The sequence below is a fragment of the Rhipicephalus microplus genome, chromosome 5 (assembly GCF_043290135.1).
Source record: "Rhipicephalus microplus isolate Deutch F79 chromosome 5, USDA_Rmic, whole genome shotgun sequence".
Lineage (NCBI taxonomy): Eukaryota > Metazoa > Arthropoda > Arachnida > Ixodida > Ixodidae > Rhipicephalus > Rhipicephalus microplus.
The window spans coordinates 174,197,134-174,218,561 of NC_134704.1; the positions used below are offsets into that span (position 1 = coordinate 174,197,134).

Sequence of the window (21,428 nt, forward strand, 5' to 3'; positions counted from 1 at the left end):
TTCAGGCAGTGACAGCATCAGAAGTATTTCGAACTAAACTTCGAAAATAAAATACTAGAGAGAGGTTTTTCTTGACTCTCGTGGCACCGGTGAGATTCGAACTCATGCTCTCCTGTTTACTAGACAGGCCCTTTAACCAGCTAAGCCACGGCGCCTGCGCAGTGCCTTGTTCGGGCAGTGACACCATCAAAAGTATTTCGAAATAAACTTCGAAATCAAAAAACTAGAGAGGCGTTTGTTTTGACTCTCGAGGCACTGGTGAGATTCGAACTCACGATCTCCTGTTTACTATACAGGCGCCTTAACCAAATATGCCACGACGCCTGCGCAGCGTCTTGTTCAGGCAGTGACACCATTAGAAGTGTTTCGAACAATACTTCGAAAACAAAAAAAACTAGAGAGACGTTAGTCTTGACTCTCGAGGCACCGTTGAGATTTGAACTCATGATCTCCTGTTTACTAGACATGTGCTTTAACCAACTAAGCCACGGCGCCTGCGCAGTGTCTTGTTCAGGCAGTGACACCATCAGAAGTATTTCGAACTAAACTTCGAAAACAAAAAACTAGAGAGCCGTTTGTCTTGACTCTCGAGGCACCGGTGAGATTCCAACTCACGATCTCCTGTTTACTAGACAGGCGCTTTAACTAACTAAGCCATGGCGCCTGCGCAGCGTCTTGTTCAGTCAGTGACACCATCAGAAGTATTTCGAACTAAACTTCGAAAACAAAAAACTTGAGAGACCTTTGTCTTGACTCTCGAGGCACAGGTGAGATTCGAACTCACGATCTTCCTTTTACTAGACAGGCGCTTTAACTATCTAAGCCACAGCGCCCGCGCAGCGTCTTGTTCAGGCAGTCACACATCAAAATTATTTCGAACTAAACTTCGAAAACAAAAAACTAGAGAGACGTTTGTCTTGACTCTCGAGGCACCGGTGAGATTCGAACTCACGATCTGCTGTTTACTAGACAGGCGCTTTAACCAACTAAGCCACGGCGCTTGTGCAGCGTCTTGTTCAGGCAGTGACAGCATCAGAAGTATTTCGAACTAAACTTCGAAAACAAAAAAAAACTACACAGAGGTTTGCCTTGACTCTCGAGGCACCGGTGAGATTCGAACTCACGATCTCCTGTTTACTAGACAGGCGCTTTAACCAACTAAGCCACGGCGCTTGTGCAGCGTCTTGTTCAGGCAGTGACACCATCAGAAGTATTTCAAACTAAACTTCGACAACAAAAAAACTTGAGAGACGTTCGTCTTTCTTCTCGAGGCACAGGTGAGATTCGAACTCACGATCTTCCTTTCACTAGACAGGCGCTTTAACTAACTAAGCCACAGCGCCTGCGCAGCGTCTTGTTCAGGCAGTGACACCATCAGAAGTATTTCGAACTAAACTTCGAGAACAAAAAACTTGAGAGACGTTTGTCTTGACTCTCGAGGCACAGGTTAGATTCGAACTCACGATCTTCTTTTCACTAGACAGGCTCTTTAACTAACTAAGCCACAGCGCCTGCGCAGCGTCTTGTTCAGGCAGTGACACCATCAGAATTATTTCGAACTAAACTTCGAAAACCAAAAACTAGAGAGACGTTTGTCTTGACTCTCGAGGCACCGGTGAGATTCGAACTCACGATCTCCGGTTTACTAGACAGGAAATTTAACCAAATAAGCCACGGCGTCTGCGCAGCGTCTTGTTCAGGCAGTGACACCATTGGAAGTATTTCGAACAATACTTCGAAAACAAAAAAAACTCAGAAGAGACGTTAGTCTTGACTCTCGAGGCACCGGTGAGATTCGAACTCACGATCTCCTGTTTGCTAGACAGACGCTTTAACCAACTAAGCCAAGGCGCCTGCGCAGCGTCTTCTTCAGGCAGTGATACCATCAGAAGTATTTCGAACTAAACTTCGAAAACAAAAAACTACAGAGACGTTTGTCTTGACTCTCGAGGCACGGGTGAGATTCGAACTCACGATCTGCTGTTTACTAGACAGGCGCTTTAACCAACTAAGCCACGGCGCCTGCGCAGCGTTTTGTTCAGGCAGTGACACCATCAGAAGTATTTCGAACTAAACTTCGAGAACAAAAAACATGAGAGACGTTTGTCTTGACTCTCGAGGCACAGGTGAGATTCGAACTCACGATCTTCCTTTCACTAGACAGGCGCTTTAGCTAACTAAGCCACAGCGCCTGCGCAGCGTCTTGTTCAGGCAGTGACACCATCAGAATTATTTCGAACTAAACTTCGAAAACCAAAAACTAGAGGGACGTTTGTCTTGACTCTCGAGGCACCGGTGAGATTCGAACTCACGATCTCCGGTTTACTAGACAGGAAATTTAACCAAATAAGCCACGGCGTCTGCGCAGCGTCTTGTTCAGGCAGTGACAGCAATGGAAGTATTTCGAACAATACTTCGAAAACAAAAAAAATCAGAAGAGACGTTAGTCTTGACTCTCGAGGCACCGGTGAGATTCGAACTCACGATCTCCTGTTTGCTAGACAGGCGCTTTAACCAACTAAGCCAAGGCGCCTGCGCAGCGTCTTGTTCAGGCAGTGACACCATCACAAGTATTTAGAACTAAACTTCGAAAACAAAAAACTACAGAGACGTTTGTCTTGACTCTCGAGGCACGGGTGAGATTCGAACTCACGATCTGCTGTTTACTAGACAGGCGCTTTAACCAACTAAGCCACGGCGCTTGTGCAGCGTCTTGTTCAGGCAGTGACAGCATCAGAAGTATTTCGAACTAAACTTCGAAAACAAAAAAACTAGACAGAGGTTTGTCTTGACTCTCGAGGCACCGGTGAGATTCGAACTCACGATCTCCTGTTTACTAGACAGGCGCTTTAACCAACTAAGCCACGGCGCTTGTGCAGCGTCTTGTTCAGGCAGTGACACCATCAGAAGTACTTCGAACAAAACTTCGAAAACAAAAAACTAGAGAACCGTTTGTCTTGACTCTCGAGGCACCGGTGAGATTCGAACTCACGATTTCCTGTTTACTAGACAGGCGCTTTAACTAACTAAGCCACGGCGCCTGCCCAGTGCCTTGTTCAGTCAGTGACACTATCAGAAGTACTTCGAACGAAACTTCGAAAACAAAAAACTTCAGAGACGTTTGTCTTGACTCTCGAGGCACACGTGAGATTCAAACTATCGATCTTCCTTTCACTAGACAGGCGCTTTAACTAACTAAGCCACAGCGCCTACGCAGCGTCTTGTTCAGGCAGTGACACCATCAGAATTATTTCGAACTAAACTTCGACAACAAAAAACTGGAGAGACGTTTGTCTTGACTCTCGAGGCACCGGTAAGATTCGAACTCATGTCCTCCTGTTTACTAGACAGGCGCTTTAACTAACTAAGCCACGGCGCCTGCGCAGCGTCTTGTTCAGGCAGTGACACCATCAGAAGTATTTCGAACTAATCTTCGAAAACAAAGAACTAGAGAGACGTTTGTCTTGACTCTCGAGGCACCGGTGAGATTCGAACTCACGATCTCCGGTTTACTAGACAGGCGGTTTAACTAACTAAGCCACGGCGCCTGCGCAGCGTCTTGTTCAGGTAGTGACACCATAGGAAGTAATTCGAACTGAACTTCAAAAACAAAAAAACTAGAGAGACGTTTGTCTTGACTCTCGAGGCACCGGTGAGATTCGAACTCACGATCTGCTGTTTACTAGACAGGCGCTTTAACCAACTAAGCCACGGCGCTTGTGCAGCGTCTTGTTCAGGCAGTGACAGCATCAGAAGTATTTCGAACTAAACTTCGAAAACAAAAAAACTAGACAGAGGTTTGTCTTGACTCTCGAGGCACCGGTGAGATTCGAACTCACGATCTCCTGTTTACAAGACAGGCGCTTTAACCAACTAAGCCACGGCGCTTGTGCAGCGTCTTGTTCAGGCAGCGACACCATCAGAAGTATTTCGAACTAAACTTCGAGAACAAAAAACTTGAGAGACGTTTGTCTTGACTCTCGAGGCACAGGTGAGATTCGAACTCACGATCTTCCTTTCACTAGACTGGCGCTTTAACTCACTAAGTCACAGCGCCTGCGCAGCGTCTTGTTCAGGCAGTGACACCATCAGAATTATTTCGAACTAAACTTCGAAAACCAAAATCTAGAGAGACGTTTGTCTTGACTCTCGAGGCACCGGTGAGATTTGAACTCATGATCTCCTGTTTACTAGACAGGCGCTTTAACCAACTAAGCCACGGCGCCTGCGCAGCGTCTTGTTCAGGCAGTGACACCATCAGAAATATTTCGAACTCTACTTCGAAAACAAAAAACTAGAGAGACGTTTGTCTTGACTCTCGAGGCACCGGTGAGATTCGAACTCACGATCTCCGGTTTACTAGACAGGCGCTTTATCTAACTAAGCCACGGCGCCTGCGCAGCGTCTTGTTCAGACAGTGACACCATCAGAAATATTTCGAACTGAACTTCGAAAACAAAAAACTCGAGAGACGTTTGTCTTGACTCTCGAGGCACCGGTGAGATTCGAACTCACGATCTGCTGTTTACTAGACAGGCTCCTTAACCAACTAAGCCACGGCGCTTCTGCAGAGTCTTGTTCAGGCAGCGACACCATCAGAAGTATTTCGAACAAAACTTCGAAAACAAAAAAACTAGAGAGAGGTTTGTCTTGACTCTCGAGGCACCGGTGAGATTCAAACTCACGATCTCCTGTTTACTAGACAGGCGCTTTAACTAACTAAGCCACGGCGCCTGCGCAGCGTTTTGTTCAGGCAGTGACACCATCAGAAGTATTTCGAACTAAACTTCGAAAACAAAAGTACTGAAAGTTGGGCGAGTTCGTACTCGATCATGACTTCTTTGTGCAAACACGTACACGGACACAAGGAAAAGAGGCAAACAACACGGGCGCCCGTGTTGTTTGCCTCTTTTCCTTGTGTCCGTGTACGTGTTTGCGCAAAGAAGTCATGAATGTTCGAAAACAAAAAAACTAGAGAGACGTTAGTCTTGACTCCCGAGGCACCGGTGAGATTCGAACTCATGATCTCCTGTTTACTAGACAGGTGCTTTAACCAACTAAGCCACGGCGCCTGCGCAGCGTCTTGTTCAGGAAGTGACGCGATCAGAAGTATTTCGAACTAAACTTCAAAAACAAAAAACTAGAGAGATGTTTGTCTTGACTCTCGAGGCACCGGTGAGATTCGAACTCACGATCTCCGGTTTACTAGACAGGCGCTTTAACCAACTAAGCCACGGCGCTTGTGCAGCGTCTTGTTCAGGCAGGGACAGCATCAGAAGTATTTCGAACTAAACTTCGAAAACAAAAAAACTGGAGAGAGGTTTGTCTTGACTCTCGAGGCACCGGTGAGATTCGAACTCACGATCTCCTGTTTACTAGACAGGCGCTTTAACCAACTAAGCCACAGTGCCTGCGCAGCGTCTTGTTCAGGCAGTGACACCATCAGAATTATTTCGAACTAAACTTCCAAAACCAAAAACTAGAGAGACGTTTCTCTTGACTCTCGAGGCACCGGTGAGATTCGAACTCACGATCTCCGGTTTACTAGACAGGAAATTTAACCAAATGAGCCACGGCGTCTGCGCAGCGTCTTGTTCAGGCAGTGACACCATTGGAAGTATTTCGAACAATACTTCGAAAACAAAAAAAACTCAGAAGAGACGTTAGTCTTTACTCTCGAGGCACCGGTGAGATTCGAACTCACGATCTCCTGTTTGCTAGACAGACGCTTTAACCAACTAAGCCAAGGCGCCTGCGCAGCGTCTTCTTCAGGCAGTGATACCATCAGAAGTATTTCGAACTAAACTTCGAAAACAAAAAACTACAGAGACGTTTGTCTTGACTCTCGAGGCACGGGTGAGATTCGAACTCACGATCTGCTGTTTACTAGACAGGCGCTTTAACCAACTAAGCCACGGCGCCTGCGCAGCGTTTTGTTCAGGCAGTGACACCATCAGAAGTATTTCGAACTAAACTTCGAGAACAAAAAACATGAGAGACGTTTGTCTTGACTCTCGAGGCACAGGTGAGATTCGAACTCACGATCTTCCTTTCACTAGACAGGCGCTTTAGCTAAATAAGCCACAGCGCCTGCGCAGCGTCTTGTTCAGGCAGTGACACCATCAGAATTATTTCGAACTAAACTTCGAAAACCAAAAACTAGAGAGACGTTTGTCTTGACTCTCGAGGCACCGGTGAGATTCGAACTCACGATCTCCGGTTTACTGGACAGGAAATTTAACCAAATAAGCCACGGCGTCTGCGCAGCGTCTTGTTCAGGCAGTGACACCAATGGAAGTATTTCGAAAAATACTTCGAAAACAAAAAAAATCAGAAGAGACGTTAGTCTTGACTCTCGAGGCACCGGTGAGATTCGAACTCACGATCTCCTGTTTGCTAGACAGGCGCTTCAACCAACTAAGCCAAGGCGCCTGCGCAGCGTCTTGTTCAGGCAGTGACACCATCACAAGTATTTAGAACTAAACTTCGAAAACAAAAAACTACAGAGACGTTTGTCTTGACTCTCGAGGCACGGGTGAGATTCGAACTCACGATCTGCTGTTTACTAGACAGGCGCTTTAACCAACTAAGCCACGGCGCTTGTGCAGCGTCTTGTTCAGGCAGTGACAGCATCAGAAGTATTTCGAACTAAACTTCGAAAACAAAAAAACTAGACAGAGGTTTGTCTTGACTCTCGAGGCACCGCTGAGATTCGAACTCACGATCTCCTGTTTACTAGACAGGCGCTTTAACCAACTAAGCCACGGCGCTTGTGCAGCGTCTTGTTCAGGCAGTGACACCATCAGAAGTACTTCGAACAAAACTTCGAAAACAAAAAACTAGAGAACCGTTTGTCTTGACTCTCGAGGCACCGGTGAGATTCGAACTCACGATTTCCTGTTTACTAGACAGGCGCTTTAACTAACTAAGCCACGGCGCCTGCCCAGTGCCTTGTTCAGTCAGTGACACTATCAGAAGTACTTCGAACGAAACTTCGAAAACAAAAAACTTCAGAGACGTTTGTCTTGACTCTCGAGGCACACGTGAGATTCAAACTATCGATCTTCCTTTCACTAGACAGGCGCTTTAACTAACTAAGCCACAGCGCCTACGCAGCGTCTTGTTCAGGCAGTGACACCATCAGAATTATTTCGAACTAAACTTCGACAACAAAAAACTGGAGAGACGTTTGTCTTGACTCTCGAGGCACCGGTAAGATTCGAACTCATGTCCTCCTGTTTACTAGACAGGCGCTTTAACTAACTAAGCCACGGCGCCTGCGCAGCGTCTTGTTCAGGCAGTGACACCATCAGAAGTATTTCGAACTAATCTTCGAAAACAAAGAACTAGAGAGACGTTTGTCTTGACTCTCGAGGCACCGGTGAGATTCGAACTCACGATCTCCGGTTTACTAGACAGGCGGTTTAACTAACTAAGCCACGGCGCCTGCGCAGCGTCTTGTTCAGGTAGTGACACCATCAGAAGTAATTCGAACTGAACTTCAAAAACAAAAAAACTAGAGAGGCGTTTGTCTTGACTCTCGAGGCACCGGTGAGATTCGAACTCACGATCTGCTGTTTACTAGACAGGCGCTTTAACCAACTAAGCCACGGCGCTTGTGCAGCGTCTTGTTCAGGCAGTGACAGCATCAGAAGTATTTCGAACTAAACTTCGAAAACAAAAAAACTAGACAGAGGTTTGTCTTGACTCTCGAGGCACCGGTGAGATTCGAACTCACGATCTCCTGTTTACAAGACAGGCGCTTTAACCAACTAAGCCACGGCGCTTGTGCAGCGTCTTGTTCAGGCAGCGACACCATCAGAAGTATTTCGAACTAAACTTCGAGAACAAAAAACTTGAGAGACGTTTGTCTTGACTCTCGAGGCACAGGTGAGATTCGAACTCACGATCTTCCTTTCACTAGACTGGCGCTTTAACTCACTAAGTCACAGCGCCTGCGCATCGTCTTGTTCAGGCAGTGACACCATCAGAATTATTTCGAACTAAACTTCGAAAACCAAAATCTAGAGAGACGTTTGTCTTGACTCTCGAGGCACCGGTGAGATTTGAACTCATGATCTCCTGTTTACTAGACAGGCGCTTTAACCAACTAAGCCACAGCGCCTGCGCAGCGTCTTGTTCAGGCAGTGACACCATCAGAAGTATTTCGAACTCTACTTCGAAAACAAAAAACTAGAGAGACGTTTGTCTTGACTCTCGAGGCACCGGTGAGATTCGAACTCACGATCTCCGGTTTACTAGACAGGCGCTTTATCTAACTAAGCCACGGCGCCTGCGCAGCGTCTTGTTCAGACAGTGACACCATCAGAAGTATTTCGAACAATACTTCGAAAACAAAAAAAAAATCAGAAAAGACGTTAGTCTTGACTCTCGAGGCACCGGTGAGATTCGAACTCACGATCTCCTGTGTGCTAGACAGGCGCTTTAACCAACTAAGCCAAGGCGCCTGCGTAGCGTCTTGTTCAGGCAGTGACACCATCAGAAGTATTTCGAACTAATCTTCGAAAACAAAGAACTAGAGAGACGTTTGTCTTGACTCTCGAGGCACCGGTGAGATTCGAACTCACGATCTCCGGTTTACTAGACAGGAAATTTAACCAAATGAGCCACGGCGTCTGCGCAGCGTCTTGTTCAGGCAGTGACACCATTGGAAGTATTTCGAACAATACTTCGAAAACAAAAAAAACTCAGAAGAGACGTTAGTCTTTACTCTCGAGGCACCGGTGAGATTCGAACTCACGATCTCCTGTTTGCTAGACAGACGCTTTAACCAACTAAGCCAAGGCGCCTGCGCAGCGTCTTCTTCAGGCAGTGATACCATCAGAAGTATTTCGAACTAAACTTCGAAAACAAAAAACTACAGAGACGTTTGTCTTGACTCTCGAGGCACGGGTGAGATTCGAACTCACGATCTGCTGTTTACTAGACAGGCGCTTTAACCAACTAAGCCACGGCGCCTGCGCAGCGTTTTGTTCAGGCAGTGACACCATCAGAAGTATTTCGAACTAAACTTCGAGAACAAAAAACATGAGAGACGTTTGTCTTGACTCTCGAGGCACAGGTGAGATTCGAACTCACGATCTTCCTTTCACTAGACAGGCGCTTTAGCTAAATAAGCCACAGCGCCTGCGCAGCGTCTTGTTCAGGCAGTGACACCATCAGAATTATTTCGAACTAAACTTCGAAAACCAAAAACTAGAGAGACGTTTGTCTTGACTCTCGAGGCACCGGTGAGATTCGAACTCACGATCTCCGGTTTACTGGACAGGAAATTTAACCAAATAAGCCACGGCGTCTGCGCAGCGTCTTGTTCAGGCAGTGACACCAATGGAAGTATTTCGAAAAATACTTCGAAAACAAAAAAAATCAGAAGAGACGTTAGTCTTGACTCTCGAGGCACCGGTGAGATTCGAACTCACGATCTCCTGTTTGCTAGACAGGCGCTTCAACCAACTAAGCCAAGGCGCCTGCGCAGCGTCTTGTTCAGGCAGTGACACCATCACAAGTATTTAGAACTAAACTTCGAAAACAAAAAACTACAGAGACGTTTGTCTTGACTCTCGAGGCACGGGTGAGATTCGAACTCACGATCTGCTGTTTACTAGACAGGCGCTTTAACCAACTAAGCCACGGCGCTTGTGCAGCGTCTTGTTCAGGCAGTGACAGCATCAGAAGTATTTCGAACTAAACTTCGAAAACAAAAAAACTAGACAGAGGTTTGTCTTGACTCTCGAGGCACCGCTGAGATTCGAACTCACGATCTCCTGTTTACTAGACAGGCGCTTTAACCAACTAAGCCACGGCGCTTGTGCAGCGTCTTGTTCAGGCAGTGACACCATCAGAAGTACTTCGAACAAAACTTCGAAAACAAAAAACTAGAGAACCGTTTGTCTTGACTCTCGAGGCACCGGTGAGATTCGAACTCACGATTTCCTGTTTACTAGACAGGCGCTTTAACTAACTAAGCCACGGCGCCTGCCCAGTGCCTTGTTCAGTCAGTGACACTATCAGAAGTACTTCGAACGAAACTTCGAAAACAAAAAACTTCAGAGACGTTTGTCTTGACTCTCGAGGCACACGTGAGATTCAAACTATCGATCTTCCTTTCACTAGACAGGCGCTTTAACTAACTAAGCCACAGCGCCTACGCAGCGTCTTGTTCAGGCAGTGACACCATCAGAATTATTTCGAACTAAACTTCGACAACAAAAAACTGGAGAGACGTTTGTCTTGACTCTCGAGGCACCGGTAAGATTCGAACTCATGTCCTCCTGTTTACTAGACAGGCGCTTTAACTAACTAAGCCACGGCGCCTGCGCAGCGTCTTGTTCAGGCAGTGACACCATCAGAAGTATTTCGAACTAATCTTCGAAAACAAAGAACTAGAGAGACGTTTGTCTTGACTCTCGAGGCACCGGTGAGATTCGAACTCACGATCTCCGGTTTACTAGACAGGCGGTTTAACTAACTAAGCCACGGCGCCTGCGCAGCGTCTTGTTCAGGTAGTGACACCATCAGAAGTAATTCGAACTGAACTTCAAAAACAAAAAAACTAGAGAGGCGTTTGTCTTGACTCTCGAGGCACCGGTGAGATTCGAACTCACGATCTGCTGTTTACTAGACAGGCGCTTTAACCAACTAAGCCACGGCGCTTGTGCAGCGTCTTGTTCAGGCAGTGACAGCATCAGAAGTATTTCGAACTAAACTTCGAAAACAAAAAAACTAGACAGAGGTTTGTCTTGACTCTCGAGGCACCGGTGAGATTCGAACTCACGATCTCCTGTTTACAAGACAGGCGCTTTAACCAACTAAGCCACGGCGCTTGTGCAGCGTCTTGTTCAGGCAGCGACACCATCAGAAGTATTTCGAACTAAACTTCGAGAACAAAAAACTTGAGAGACGTTTGTCTTGACTCTCGAGGCACAGGTGAGATTCGAACTCACGATCTTCCTTTCACTAGACTGGCGCTTTAACTCACTAAGTCACAGCGCCTGCGCATCGTCTTGTTCAGGCAGTGACACCATCAGAATTATTTCGAACTAAACTTCGAAAACCAAAATCTAGAGAGACGTTTGTCTTGACTCTCGAGGCACCGGTGAGATTTGAACTCATGATCTCCTGTTTACTAGACAGGCGCTTTAACCAACTAAGCCACAGCGCCTGCGCAGCGTCTTGTTCAGGCAGTGACACCATCAGAAGTATTTCGAACTCTACTTCGAAAACAAAAAACTAGAGAGACGTTTGTCTTGACTCTCGAGGCACCGGTGAGATTCGAACTCACGATCTCCGGTTTACTAGACAGGCGCTTTATCTAACTAAGCCACGGCGCCTGCGCAGCGTCTTGTTCAGACAGTGACACCATCAGAAGTATTTCGAACAATACTTCGAAAACAAAAAAAAATCAGAAAAGACGTTAGTCTTGACTCTCGAGGCACCGGTGAGATTCGAACTCACGATCTCCTGTGTGCTAGACAGGCGCTTTAACCAACTAAGCCAAGGCGCCTGCGTAGCGTCTTGTTCAGGCAGTGACACCATCAGAAGTATTTCGAACTAATCTTCGAAAACAAAGAACTAGAGAGACGTTTGTCTTGACTCTCGAGGCACCGGTGAGATTCGAACTCACGATCTCCGGTTTACTAGATAGGCGCTTTAATCAACTAAGCCACAACGCTTGTGCAGCGTCTTGTTCAGGCAGTGACAGCATCAGAAGTATTTCGAACTAAACTTCGAAAACAAAAAAAACTAGACAGAGGTTTGCCTTGACTCTCGAGGCACCGGTGAGATTCGAACTCACGATCTCCTGTTTACTAGACAGGCGCTTTAACCAACTAAGCCACGGCGCTTGCGCAGCGTTTTGTTCAGGCAGTGACACCATCAGAAGTATTTCGAACTAAACTTCGAGAACAAAAAACTTGAGAGACGTTTGTCTTGACTCTCGAGGCACAGGTGAGATTCGAACTCACGATCTTCCTTTCACTAGACAGGCGCTTTAACTAACTAAGCCACAGCGCCTGCGCAGCGTCTTGTTCAGGCAGTGACACCATCAGAATTATTTCGAACTAAACTTCGAAAACCAAAAACTAGAGAGACGTTTGTCTTGACTCTCGAGGCACCGGTGAGATTCGAACTCACGATCTCCGGTTTACTAGACATTAAATTTAACCAAATAAGCCACGGCGTCTGCGCAGCGTCTTGTTCAGGCAGTGACACCATTGGAAGTATTTCGAACAATACTTCGAAAACAAAAAAAAATCAGAAGAGACGTTAGTCTTGACTCTCGAGGCACCGGAGAGATTCGAACTCATGATCTCCTGTTTGCTAGACAGACGCTTTAACTAACTAAGCCAAGGCGCCTGCGCAGCGTCTTCTTCAGGCAGTGACACCATCACAAGTATTTAGAACTAAACTTCGAAAACAAAAAACTACAGAGACGTTTGTCTTGACTCTCGAGGCACGGGTGAGATTCGAACTCACGATCTGCTGTTTACTAGACAGGCTCTTTAACCAACTAAGCCACGGCGCTTCTGCAGAGTCTTGTTTAGGCAGTGACACCATCAGAAGTATTTCGAACTAAACTTCGAAAACAAAAAAAACTAGAGAGAGGTTTGTCTTGACTCTCGAGGCACCGGTGAGATTCGAACTCACGATCTCCTGTTTACTAGACAGGCGCTTCAACCAACTAAGCCACGGCGCTTGTGCAGCGTCTTGTTCAGGCAGTGACACCATCAGAAGTATTTCGAACTGAACTTCGAGAACAAGAAACTTGAGAGACGTTTGTCTTGACTCTCGTGGCACAGGTGAGATTCGAACTCACGATCTTCCTTTCACTAGACAGGCGCTTTAACTAACTAAGCCACAGGGCCTGCGCAGCGTCTTGTTCAGGCAGTGACACCATCAGAATTATTTCGAACTAAACTTCGAAAACCAAAAACTAGAGAGACGTTTGTCTTGACTCTCGAGGCACCGGTGAGATTCGAACTCATGATCTCCTGTTTACTAGACAGGCGCTTTAACCAACTAAGCCACGGCGCCTGCGCAGCGTCTTGATCAGGCAGTGACACCATCAGAAGTATTTCGAACTAAACTTCGAAAACAAAAAACTAGAGAGACGTTTGTCTTGACTCTCGAGGCACCGGTGAGATTTGAACTCACGATCTCTGGTTTACTAGACAGGCGCTTTAACTAACTAAGCCACAGCACCTGCGCAGCGTTTTGTTCAGGCAGTGACACCATCAGAAGTATTTCGAACTAAACTTCGAAAACAAAAGTACTGAAAGTTGGGCGAGTTCGTACTCGATCAAGACTTCTTTGCGCAAACACGTACACGGACACAAGCAAAAGAGGCAAACAACACGGGCGACCGTGTTGTTTGCCTGTTTTCCTTGTGTCCGTGTACGTGTTTGCGCAAAGAAGTCATGAATGTTCGAAAACAAAAAACTAGAGAGACGTTAGTCTTGACTCCCGAGGCACCGGTGAGATTCAAACTCACGATCTCCTGTTTACTAGACAGGCGCTTTAACTAACTAATCCACGGCGCCTGCGCAGCGTGTTTGTTCAGGCAGTGACACCATCGGAAGTGTTTGGAACTAAACTTCGAAAACAAAAAACTAGAGATACGTTTGTCTTGACTCTCGAGGCACCGGTGAGATTCGAACTCATGATCTCCTGTTTACTAGACAGGCGCTTTAACCAACTAAGCCACGGAGCTTGTGCAGCGTCTTGTTCAGGCAGTGACACCATCAGAAGTATTTCAAACTAAACTTCGAGAACAAAAAAACTTGAGAGACGTTTGTCTTTCTTCTCGAGGCACAGGTGAGATTCGAACTCACGATCTTCCTTTCACTAGACAGGCGCTTTAACTAACTGAGCCGCAGCGCCTGCGCAGCGTCTTGTTCAGGCAGTGACACCATCAGAATTATTTCGAACTAAACTTCGAAAACCAAAAACTAGAGAGACGTTTGTCTTGACTCTCGAGGCACTGGTGAGATTCGAACTAATGATCTCCTGTTTACTAGACAGGCGCTTTAACCAACTAAGCCACGGCGCCTGCGCAGCGTCTTGTTCAGGCAGTGACACCATAGGAAGTATTTCGAACTAAACTTCGAAAACAAAAAAATAGAGAGACGTTTGTCTTGACTCTCGAGGCACCGGTGAGATTCGAACTCACGATCTCCGGTTTACTAGACAGGCGCTTTAACCAACTAAGCCACGGCGCTTGTGCAGCGTCTTGTTCAGGCAGGGACAGCATCAGAAGTATTTCGAACTAAACTTCGAAAACAAAAAAACTGGAGAGAGGTTTGTCTTGACTCTCGAGGCACCGGTGAGATTCGAACTCACGATCTTCCTTTCACTAGACAGGCGCTTTAACTAACTAAGCCACAGCGCCTGCGCAGCGTCTTGTTCAGGCAGTGACACCATCAGAATTATTTCGAACTAAACTTCGAAAACCAAAAACTAGAGAGACGTTTGTCTTGACTCTCGAGGCACCGGTGAGATTCGAACTCACGATCTCCGGTTTACTAGACAGGAAATTTAACCAAATAAGCCACGGCGTCTACGCAGCGTCTTGTTCAGGCAGTGACACCATTGGAAGTATTTCGAACAATACTTCGAAAACAAAAAAAAAATCAGAAGAGACGTTAGTCTTGACTCTCGAGGCACCGGTGAGATTCGAACTCACGATCTCCTGTTTGCTAGACAGACGCTTTAACCAACTAAGCCAAGGCGCCTGCGCAGCGTCTTCTTCAGGCAGTGACACCATCACAAGTATTTAGAACTAAACTTCGAAAACAAAAAACTACAGAGACGTTTGTCTTGACTCTCGAGGCACGGGTGAGATTCGAACTCACGATCTGCTGATTACTAGACAGGCTCTTTAACCAACTAAGCCACGGCGCTTCTGCAGAGTCTTGTTTAGGCAGTGACACCATCAGAAGTATTTAGAACTAAACTTCGAAAACAAAAGTACTGAAAGTTGGGCGAGTTCGTACTCGATCATGACTTCTTTGCGCAAACACGTACACGGACACAAGCAAAAGAGGCAAACAACACGGGCGACCATGTTGTTTGCCTGTTTCTGTTTTCCTTGTGTCCGTGTACGTGTTTGCGCAAAGAAGTCATGAATGTTCGAAAACAAAAAACTAGAGAGACGTTAGTCTTGACTCCCGAGGCACCGGTGAGATTCAAACTCACGATCTCCTGTTTACTAGACAGGCGCTTTAACTAACTAATCCACGGCGCCTGCGCAGCGTGTTTGTTCAGGCAGTGACACCATCGGAAGTGTTTCGAACTAAACTTCGAAAACAAAAAACTAGAGATACGTTTGTCTTGACTCTCGAGGCACCGGTGAGATTCGAACTCATGATCTCCTGTTTACTAGACAGGCGCTTTAACCAACTAAGCCACGGCTCCTGCGCAGCGTCTTGTTCAGGCAGTGACACCATCAGAAGTATTTCGAAATAAATTTCGAAAACAAAAAACTAAAGAGAAGTTTGTCTTGACTCTCGAGGCACCGGTGAGATTCGAACTCACGATCTCCGGTTTACTAGACAGGAAATTTAACCAAATAAGCCACGGCGTCTGCGCAGCATCTTGTTCAGGCAGTGACACCATTGGAAGTATTTCGAACAATACTTCGAAAACAAAAAAAAAATCAGAAGAGACGTTAGTCTTGACTCTCGAGGCACCGGTGAGATTCGAACGCACGATCTCCTGTTTGCTAGACAGGCGCTTTAACCAACTAAGCCAAGGCGCCTGCGCAGCGTCTTGTTCAGGCAGTGACACCATCAGAAGTATTTCGAACTAATCTTCGAAAACAAAGAACTAGAGAGACGTTTGTCTTGACTCTCGAGGCACCGGTGAGATTCGAACTCACGATCTCCGGTTTACTAGACAGGCGCTTTACCTAACTAAGCCACGGCGCCTGCGCAGCGTCTTGTTCAGGCAGTGACACCATCAGAAGTAATTCGAACTGAACTTCGAAAACAAAAAACTAGAGAGAAGTTTGTCTTGACTCTCGAGGCACCGGTGAGATTCGAACTCACGATCTCCGGTTTACTAGACAGGAAATTTAACCAAATAAGCCACGGCGTCTGCGCAGCATCTTGTTCAGGCAGTGACACCATTGGAAGTATTTCGAACAATACTTCGAAAACAAAAAACTTGAGAGACGTTTGTCTTGCTTCTCGAGGCACAGGTGAGATTCGAACTCACGATCTTCCTTTCACTAGACAGGCGCTTTAACTAACAAAGCCACGGCGCCTGCGCAGCGTCTTGTTCAGGCAGTGACACCATCAGAATTATTTCGAACTAAACTTCGAAAACCAAAAACTAGAGAGACGTTTGTCTTGACTCTCGAGGCACCGGTGAGATTCGAACTCATGATCTCCTGTTTACTAGACAGGCGCTTTAACCAACTAAGCCACGGCGCCTGCGCAGCGTCTCGTTCAGGCAGTGACACCATCAGAAGTATTTCGAACTAAACTTCGAAAACAAAAAACTAGAGAGATGTTTGTCTTGACTCTCGAGGCAGCGGTGAGATTCAAACTCACGATCTCCTGTTTACTAGACAGGCGCTTTAACTAACTAAGCCACGGCGCCTGCGCAGCATTTTGTTCAGGCAGTGACACCATCAGAAGTATTTCGAACTAAACTTCGAAAACAAAAGTACTGAAAGTTGGGCGAGTTCATACTCGATCATGACTTCTTTGCGCAAACACGTACACGGACACAAGGAAAAGAGGCAAACAACACGGGCGCCCGTGTTGTTTGCCTCTTTTCCTTGTGTCCGTGTACGTATTTGCGCAAAGAAGTCATGAATGTTCCAAAACAAAAAACTAGAGAGACGTTAGTCTTGACTCCCGAGGCACCGGTGAGATTTACACTCACGATCTCCTGTTTACTAGACAGGCGCTTTAACTAACTAATCCACGGCGCCTGCGCAGCGTCTTGTTCAGGCAGTGACACCATCAGAAGTATTTCGAACTAAACTTCGAAAACAAAAAACTAGAGAGACGTTTGTCTTGACTATCGAGGCACCTGTGAGATTCAAACTCATGATCTCCTGTTCACTAGACAGGCGCTTTAACCAACTAAGCCACGGCGCCTGCGCAGCGTCTTGTTCAGGCAGTGACACCATCAGAAGTATTTCGAAACAAACATCGAAAACAAAAAACTAGAGAGACGTTTGTCTTGACTCTCGAGGCACCGGTGAGATTCCAACTCACGATCTCCGGTTTACTAGACAGGAAATTTAACCAAATAAGCCCCGGCGTCTGCGCAGCGTCTTGTTCAGGCAGTGACACCATTGGAAGTATTTCGAACAATACTTCGAAAACAAAAAAAATCAGAAGAGACGTTAGTCTTGACTCTCGAGGCACCGGTGAGATTCGAACTCACGATCTCCTGTTTGCTAGACAGGCGCTTTAACCAACTAAGCCAAGGCGCCTGCGCAGCGTCTTGTTCAGGGAGTGACACCATCACAAGTATTTAGAACTAAACTTCGAAAACAAAAAACTACAGAGACGTTTGTCTTGACTCTCGAGGCACCGGTGAGATTCCAACTCACGATCTCCGGTTTACTAGACAGGAAATTTAACCAAATAAGCCACGGCGTCTGCGCAGCGTCTTGTTCAGGCAGTGACACCATTGGAAGTATTTCGAACAATACTTCGAAAACAAAAAAAATCAGAAGAGACGTTAGTCTTGACTCTCGAGGCACCGGTGAGATTCGAACTCACGATCTGCTGTTTACTAGACAGGCGCTTTAACCAACTAAGCCACGGCGCTTGTGCAGCGTGTTGTTCAGGCAGTGACAGCATCAAAAGTATTTCGAACTAAACTTCGAAAACAAAAAAACTAGACAGAGGTTTGTCTTGACTCTCGAGGCACCGGTGAGATTCGAACTCACGATCTTCCTTTCACTAGACAGGCGCTTTAACTAACTAAGCCACGGCGCTTGTGCAGCGTCTTGTTCAGGCAGTCACACCATCAGAAGTATTTCGAACTAAACTTCGAGAACAAAAAACTTGAGAGACGTTTGTCTTGACTCTCGAGGCACAGGTGAGATTCGAACTCACGATCTTCCTTTCACTAGACAGGCGCTTTAAACAACTAAGCCAAGGCGCCTGCGCAGCGTCTTCTTCAGGCAGTGACACCATCACAAGTATTTAGAACTAAACTTCGAAAACAAAAAACTACAGAGACGTTTGTCTTGACTCTCGAGGCACGGGTGAGATTAGAACTCACGATCTGCTGTTTACTAGACAGGCTCTTTAACCAACTAGGCCACGGCGCTTCTGCAGAGTCTTGTTTAGGCAGTGACACCATCAGAAGTATTTCGAACTAAACTTCGAAAACAAAAAAAACTAGAGAGAGGTTTGTCTTGACTCTCGAGGCACCGGTGAGATTCGAACTCACGATCTCCTGTTTACTAGACAGGCGCTTCAACCAACTAAGCCACGGCGCTTGTGCAGCGTCTTGTTCAGGCAGTGACACCATCAGAAGTATTTCGAACTGAACTTCGAGAACAAAAAACTTGAGAGACGTTTGTCTTGACTCTCGTGGCACAGGTGAGATTCGAACTCACGATCTTCCTTTCACTAGACAGGCGCTTTAACTAACTAAGCCACAGCGCCTGCGCAGCGTCTTGTTCAGGCAGTGACACCATCAGAATTATTTCGAACTAAACTTCGAAAACAAAAAACTAGAGAGACGTTTGTCTTGACTCTCGAGGCACCGGTGAGATTCGAACTCATGATCTCCTGTTTACTAGACAGGCGCTTTAACCAACTAAGCCACGGCGCCTGCGCAGCGTCTTGATCAGGCAGTGACACCATCAGAAGTATTTCGAACTAAACTTCGAAAACAAAAAACTAGAGAGACGTTTGTCTTGACTCTCGAGGCACCGGTGAGATTTGAACTCACGATCTCTGGTTTACTAGACAGGCGCTTTAACTAACTAAGCCACGGCGCCTGCGCAGCGTCTTGTTCAGACAGTGACACCATCAGAAGTATTTCGAACTGAACTTCGAAAAGAAAAAACTAGAGAGACGTTTGTCTTGACTCTCGAGGCACCGGTGAGATTCGAACTCAGATCTCCTGTTTACTAGACAGGCGCTTTAACTAACTAAGCCACAGCACCTGCGCAGCGTTTTGTTCAGGCAGTGACACCATCAGAAGTATTTCGAACTAAACTTCGAAAACAAAAGTACTGAAAGTTGGGCGAGTTCGTACTCGATCATGACTTCTTTGCGCAAACACGTACACGGACACAAGCAAAAGAGGCGAACAACACGGGCGACCGTGTTGTTTGCCTGTTTTCCTTGTGTCCGTGTACGTGTTTGCGCAAAGAAGTCATGAATGTTCGAAAACAAAAAACTAGAGAGACGTTAGTCTTGACTCCCGAGGCACCGATGAGATTCAAACTCACGATCTCCTGTTTACTAGACAGGCGCTTTAACTAACTAATCCACGGCGCCTGCGCAGCGTGTTTGTTCAGGCAGTGACACCATCGGAAGTATTTGGAACTAAACTTCGAAAACAAAAAACTAGAGATACGTTTGTCTTGACTCTCGAGGCACCGGTGAGATTCGAACTCATGATCTCCTGTTTACTAGACAGGCGCTTTAACCAACTAAGCCACGGCGCCTGCGCAGCGTCTTGTTCAGGCAGTGACACCATCAGAAGTATTTCGAAATAAACTTCGAAAACAAAAAACTAAAGAGAAGTTTGTCTTGACTCTCGAGGCACCGGTGAGATTCGAACTCACGATCTCCGGTTTACTAGACAGGAAATTTAACCAAATAAGCCACGGCGTCTGCGCAGCATCTTGTTCAGGCAGTGACACCATTGGAAGTATTTCGAACAATACTTCGAAAACAAAAAAAAATCAGAAGAGACGTTAGTCTTGACTCTCGAGGCACCGGTGAGATTCGAACGCACGATCTCCTGTTTGCTAGACAGGCGCTTTAACCAACTAAGCCAAGGCGCCTGCGCAGCGTCTTGTTCAGGCAGTGACACCATCAGAAGTATTTCGAACTAATCTTCGAAAACAAAGAACTAGAGAGACGTTTGTCTTGACTCTCGAGGCACCGGTGAGATTCGAACTCACGATCTCCGGTTTACTAGACAGGCGCTTTACCTAACTAAGCCACGGCGCCTGCGCAGCGTCTTGTTCAGGCAGTGACACCATCAGAAGTAATTCGAACTGAACTTCGAAAACAAAAAAACTAGAGAGACGTTTGTCTTGACTCTCGAGGCACCGGTGAGATTCGAACTCACGATCTGCTGTTTACTAGACAGGCGCTTTAACCAACTAAGCCACGGCGCCTGCGCAGCGTCTTGTTCAGGCAGTGACACCATCAGAAGTATTTCGAAATAAACTTCGAAAACAAAAAACTATAGAGAAGTTTGTCTTGACTCTCGAGGCACCGGTGAGATTCGAACTCACGATCTCCGGTTTACTAGACAGGAAATTTAACCAAATAAGCCACGGCGTCTGCGCAGCATCTTGTTCAGGCAGTGACACCATTGGAAGTATTTCGAACAATACTTCGAAAACAAAAAACTTGAGAGACGTTTGTCTTGCTTCTCGAGGCACAGGTGAGATTCGAACTCACGATCTTCCTTTCACTAGACAGGCGCTTTAACTAACTAAGCCACGGCACCTGCGCAGCGTCTTGTTCAGGCAGTGACCCCATCAGAATTATTTCGAACTAAACTTCGAAAACCAAAAACTAGAGAGACGTTTGTCTTGACTCTCGAGGCACCAGTGAGATTCAAACTCATGATCTCCTGTTTACTAGACAGGCGCTTTAACCAACTAAGCCACGGCGCCTGCGCAGCGTCTCGTTCAGGCAGTGACACCATCACAAGTATTTCGAACTAAACTTCGAAAACAAAAAACTAGAGAGATGTTTGTCTTGACTCTCGAGGCAGCGGTGAGATTCGAACTCACGATCTCCTGTTTACTAGACAGGCGCTTTAACTAACTAAGCCACGGCGCCTGCGCAGCATTTTGTTCAGGCAGTGACACCATCAGAAGTATTTCGAACTAAACTTCGAAAACAAAAGTACTGAAAGTTGGGCGAGTTCGTACTCGATCATGACTTCTTTGCGCAAACACGTACACGGACACAAGGAAAAGAGGCAAACAACACGGGCGCCCGTGTTGTTTGCCTCTTTTCCTTGTGTCCGTGTACGTATTTGCGCAAAGAAGTCATGAATGTTCCAAAACAAAAAACTAGAGAGACGTTAGTCTTGACTCCCGAGGCACCGGTGAGATTTAAACTCACGATCTCCTGTTTACTAGACAGGCGCTTTAACTAACTAATCCACGGCGCCTGCGCAGCGTCTTGTTCAGGCAGTGACACCATCAGAAGTATTTCGAAATAAACATCGAAAACAAA

General features: G+C 46.4%; 28 non-coding genes across 28 annotated transcripts; all 28 read right to left on the reverse strand.

The window, feature by feature from the left end:
- Window positions 1–1,099: 1,099 nt before the first annotated feature.
- Window positions 1,100–1,173, reverse strand: TRNAT-AGU (transfer RNA threonine (anticodon AGU)). Its single transcript has one exon. It is a non-coding gene; the product is annotated as a tRNA-Thr (tRNA).
- A 607-nt stretch (window positions 1,174–1,780) lies between these two features.
- Window positions 1,781–1,854, reverse strand: TRNAA-AGC (transfer RNA alanine (anticodon AGC)). The gene has a single exon. It is a non-coding gene; the product is annotated as a tRNA-Ala (tRNA).
- Window positions 1,855–2,459: 605 nt separating this feature from the next.
- On the reverse strand, window positions 2,460–2,533 carry TRNAA-AGC (transfer RNA alanine (anticodon AGC)). Its single transcript has one exon. It is a non-coding gene; the product is annotated as a tRNA-Ala (tRNA).
- A 265-nt stretch (window positions 2,534–2,798) lies between these two features.
- TRNAT-AGU (transfer RNA threonine (anticodon AGU)) lies at window positions 2,799–2,872 on the reverse strand. The gene has a single exon. It is a non-coding gene; the product is annotated as a tRNA-Thr (tRNA).
- A 942-nt stretch (window positions 2,873–3,814) lies between these two features.
- TRNAT-UGU (transfer RNA threonine (anticodon UGU)) lies at window positions 3,815–3,888 on the reverse strand. Its single transcript has one exon. It is a non-coding gene; the product is annotated as a tRNA-Thr (tRNA).
- A 264-nt stretch (window positions 3,889–4,152) lies between these two features.
- On the reverse strand, window positions 4,153–4,226 carry TRNAT-AGU (transfer RNA threonine (anticodon AGU)). The gene has a single exon. It is a non-coding gene; the product is annotated as a tRNA-Thr (tRNA).
- A 772-nt stretch (window positions 4,227–4,998) lies between these two features.
- Window positions 4,999–5,072, reverse strand: TRNAT-AGU (transfer RNA threonine (anticodon AGU)). Its single transcript has one exon. It is a non-coding gene; the product is annotated as a tRNA-Thr (tRNA).
- A 265-nt stretch (window positions 5,073–5,337) lies between these two features.
- On the reverse strand, window positions 5,338–5,411 carry TRNAT-AGU (transfer RNA threonine (anticodon AGU)). The gene has a single exon. It is a non-coding gene; the product is annotated as a tRNA-Thr (tRNA).
- A 268-nt stretch (window positions 5,412–5,679) lies between these two features.
- On the reverse strand, window positions 5,680–5,753 carry TRNAA-AGC (transfer RNA alanine (anticodon AGC)). Its single transcript has one exon. It is a non-coding gene; the product is annotated as a tRNA-Ala (tRNA).
- Window positions 5,754–6,358: 605 nt separating this feature from the next.
- Window positions 6,359–6,432, reverse strand: TRNAA-AGC (transfer RNA alanine (anticodon AGC)). Its single transcript has one exon. It is a non-coding gene; the product is annotated as a tRNA-Ala (tRNA).
- A 1,281-nt stretch (window positions 6,433–7,713) lies between these two features.
- Window positions 7,714–7,787, reverse strand: TRNAT-UGU (transfer RNA threonine (anticodon UGU)). The gene has a single exon. It is a non-coding gene; the product is annotated as a tRNA-Thr (tRNA).
- A 264-nt stretch (window positions 7,788–8,051) lies between these two features.
- On the reverse strand, window positions 8,052–8,125 carry TRNAT-AGU (transfer RNA threonine (anticodon AGU)). The gene has a single exon. It is a non-coding gene; the product is annotated as a tRNA-Thr (tRNA).
- A 269-nt stretch (window positions 8,126–8,394) lies between these two features.
- On the reverse strand, window positions 8,395–8,468 carry TRNAA-AGC (transfer RNA alanine (anticodon AGC)). Its single transcript has one exon. It is a non-coding gene; the product is annotated as a tRNA-Ala (tRNA).
- Window positions 8,469–8,736: 268 nt separating this feature from the next.
- Window positions 8,737–8,810, reverse strand: TRNAA-AGC (transfer RNA alanine (anticodon AGC)). Its single transcript has one exon. It is a non-coding gene; the product is annotated as a tRNA-Ala (tRNA).
- Window positions 8,811–9,415: 605 nt separating this feature from the next.
- On the reverse strand, window positions 9,416–9,489 carry TRNAA-AGC (transfer RNA alanine (anticodon AGC)). Its single transcript has one exon. It is a non-coding gene; the product is annotated as a tRNA-Ala (tRNA).
- A 1,281-nt stretch (window positions 9,490–10,770) lies between these two features.
- Window positions 10,771–10,844, reverse strand: TRNAT-UGU (transfer RNA threonine (anticodon UGU)). The gene has a single exon. It is a non-coding gene; the product is annotated as a tRNA-Thr (tRNA).
- A 264-nt stretch (window positions 10,845–11,108) lies between these two features.
- TRNAT-AGU (transfer RNA threonine (anticodon AGU)) lies at window positions 11,109–11,182 on the reverse strand. The gene has a single exon. It is a non-coding gene; the product is annotated as a tRNA-Thr (tRNA).
- A 268-nt stretch (window positions 11,183–11,450) lies between these two features.
- On the reverse strand, window positions 11,451–11,524 carry TRNAA-AGC (transfer RNA alanine (anticodon AGC)). The gene has a single exon. It is a non-coding gene; the product is annotated as a tRNA-Ala (tRNA).
- A 266-nt stretch (window positions 11,525–11,790) lies between these two features.
- Window positions 11,791–11,864, reverse strand: TRNAT-AGU (transfer RNA threonine (anticodon AGU)). The gene has a single exon. It is a non-coding gene; the product is annotated as a tRNA-Thr (tRNA).
- Window positions 11,865–12,979: 1,115 nt separating this feature from the next.
- On the reverse strand, window positions 12,980–13,053 carry TRNAT-AGU (transfer RNA threonine (anticodon AGU)). Its single transcript has one exon. It is a non-coding gene; the product is annotated as a tRNA-Thr (tRNA).
- A 1,623-nt stretch (window positions 13,054–14,676) lies between these two features.
- TRNAA-AGC (transfer RNA alanine (anticodon AGC)) lies at window positions 14,677–14,750 on the reverse strand. The gene has a single exon. It is a non-coding gene; the product is annotated as a tRNA-Ala (tRNA).
- Window positions 14,751–15,701: 951 nt separating this feature from the next.
- TRNAA-AGC (transfer RNA alanine (anticodon AGC)) lies at window positions 15,702–15,775 on the reverse strand. Its single transcript has one exon. It is a non-coding gene; the product is annotated as a tRNA-Ala (tRNA).
- A 602-nt stretch (window positions 15,776–16,377) lies between these two features.
- Window positions 16,378–16,451, reverse strand: TRNAT-AGU (transfer RNA threonine (anticodon AGU)). Its single transcript has one exon. It is a non-coding gene; the product is annotated as a tRNA-Thr (tRNA).
- A 942-nt stretch (window positions 16,452–17,393) lies between these two features.
- On the reverse strand, window positions 17,394–17,467 carry TRNAA-AGC (transfer RNA alanine (anticodon AGC)). Its single transcript has one exon. It is a non-coding gene; the product is annotated as a tRNA-Ala (tRNA).
- Window positions 17,468–18,751: 1,284 nt separating this feature from the next.
- TRNAT-AGU (transfer RNA threonine (anticodon AGU)) lies at window positions 18,752–18,825 on the reverse strand. Its single transcript has one exon. It is a non-coding gene; the product is annotated as a tRNA-Thr (tRNA).
- A 770-nt stretch (window positions 18,826–19,595) lies between these two features.
- Window positions 19,596–19,669, reverse strand: TRNAT-AGU (transfer RNA threonine (anticodon AGU)). Its single transcript has one exon. It is a non-coding gene; the product is annotated as a tRNA-Thr (tRNA).
- A 268-nt stretch (window positions 19,670–19,937) lies between these two features.
- TRNAA-AGC (transfer RNA alanine (anticodon AGC)) lies at window positions 19,938–20,011 on the reverse strand. Its single transcript has one exon. It is a non-coding gene; the product is annotated as a tRNA-Ala (tRNA).
- Window positions 20,012–20,276: 265 nt separating this feature from the next.
- On the reverse strand, window positions 20,277–20,350 carry TRNAT-AGU (transfer RNA threonine (anticodon AGU)). The gene has a single exon. It is a non-coding gene; the product is annotated as a tRNA-Thr (tRNA).
- Window positions 20,351–21,428: the final 1,078 nt, after the last annotated feature.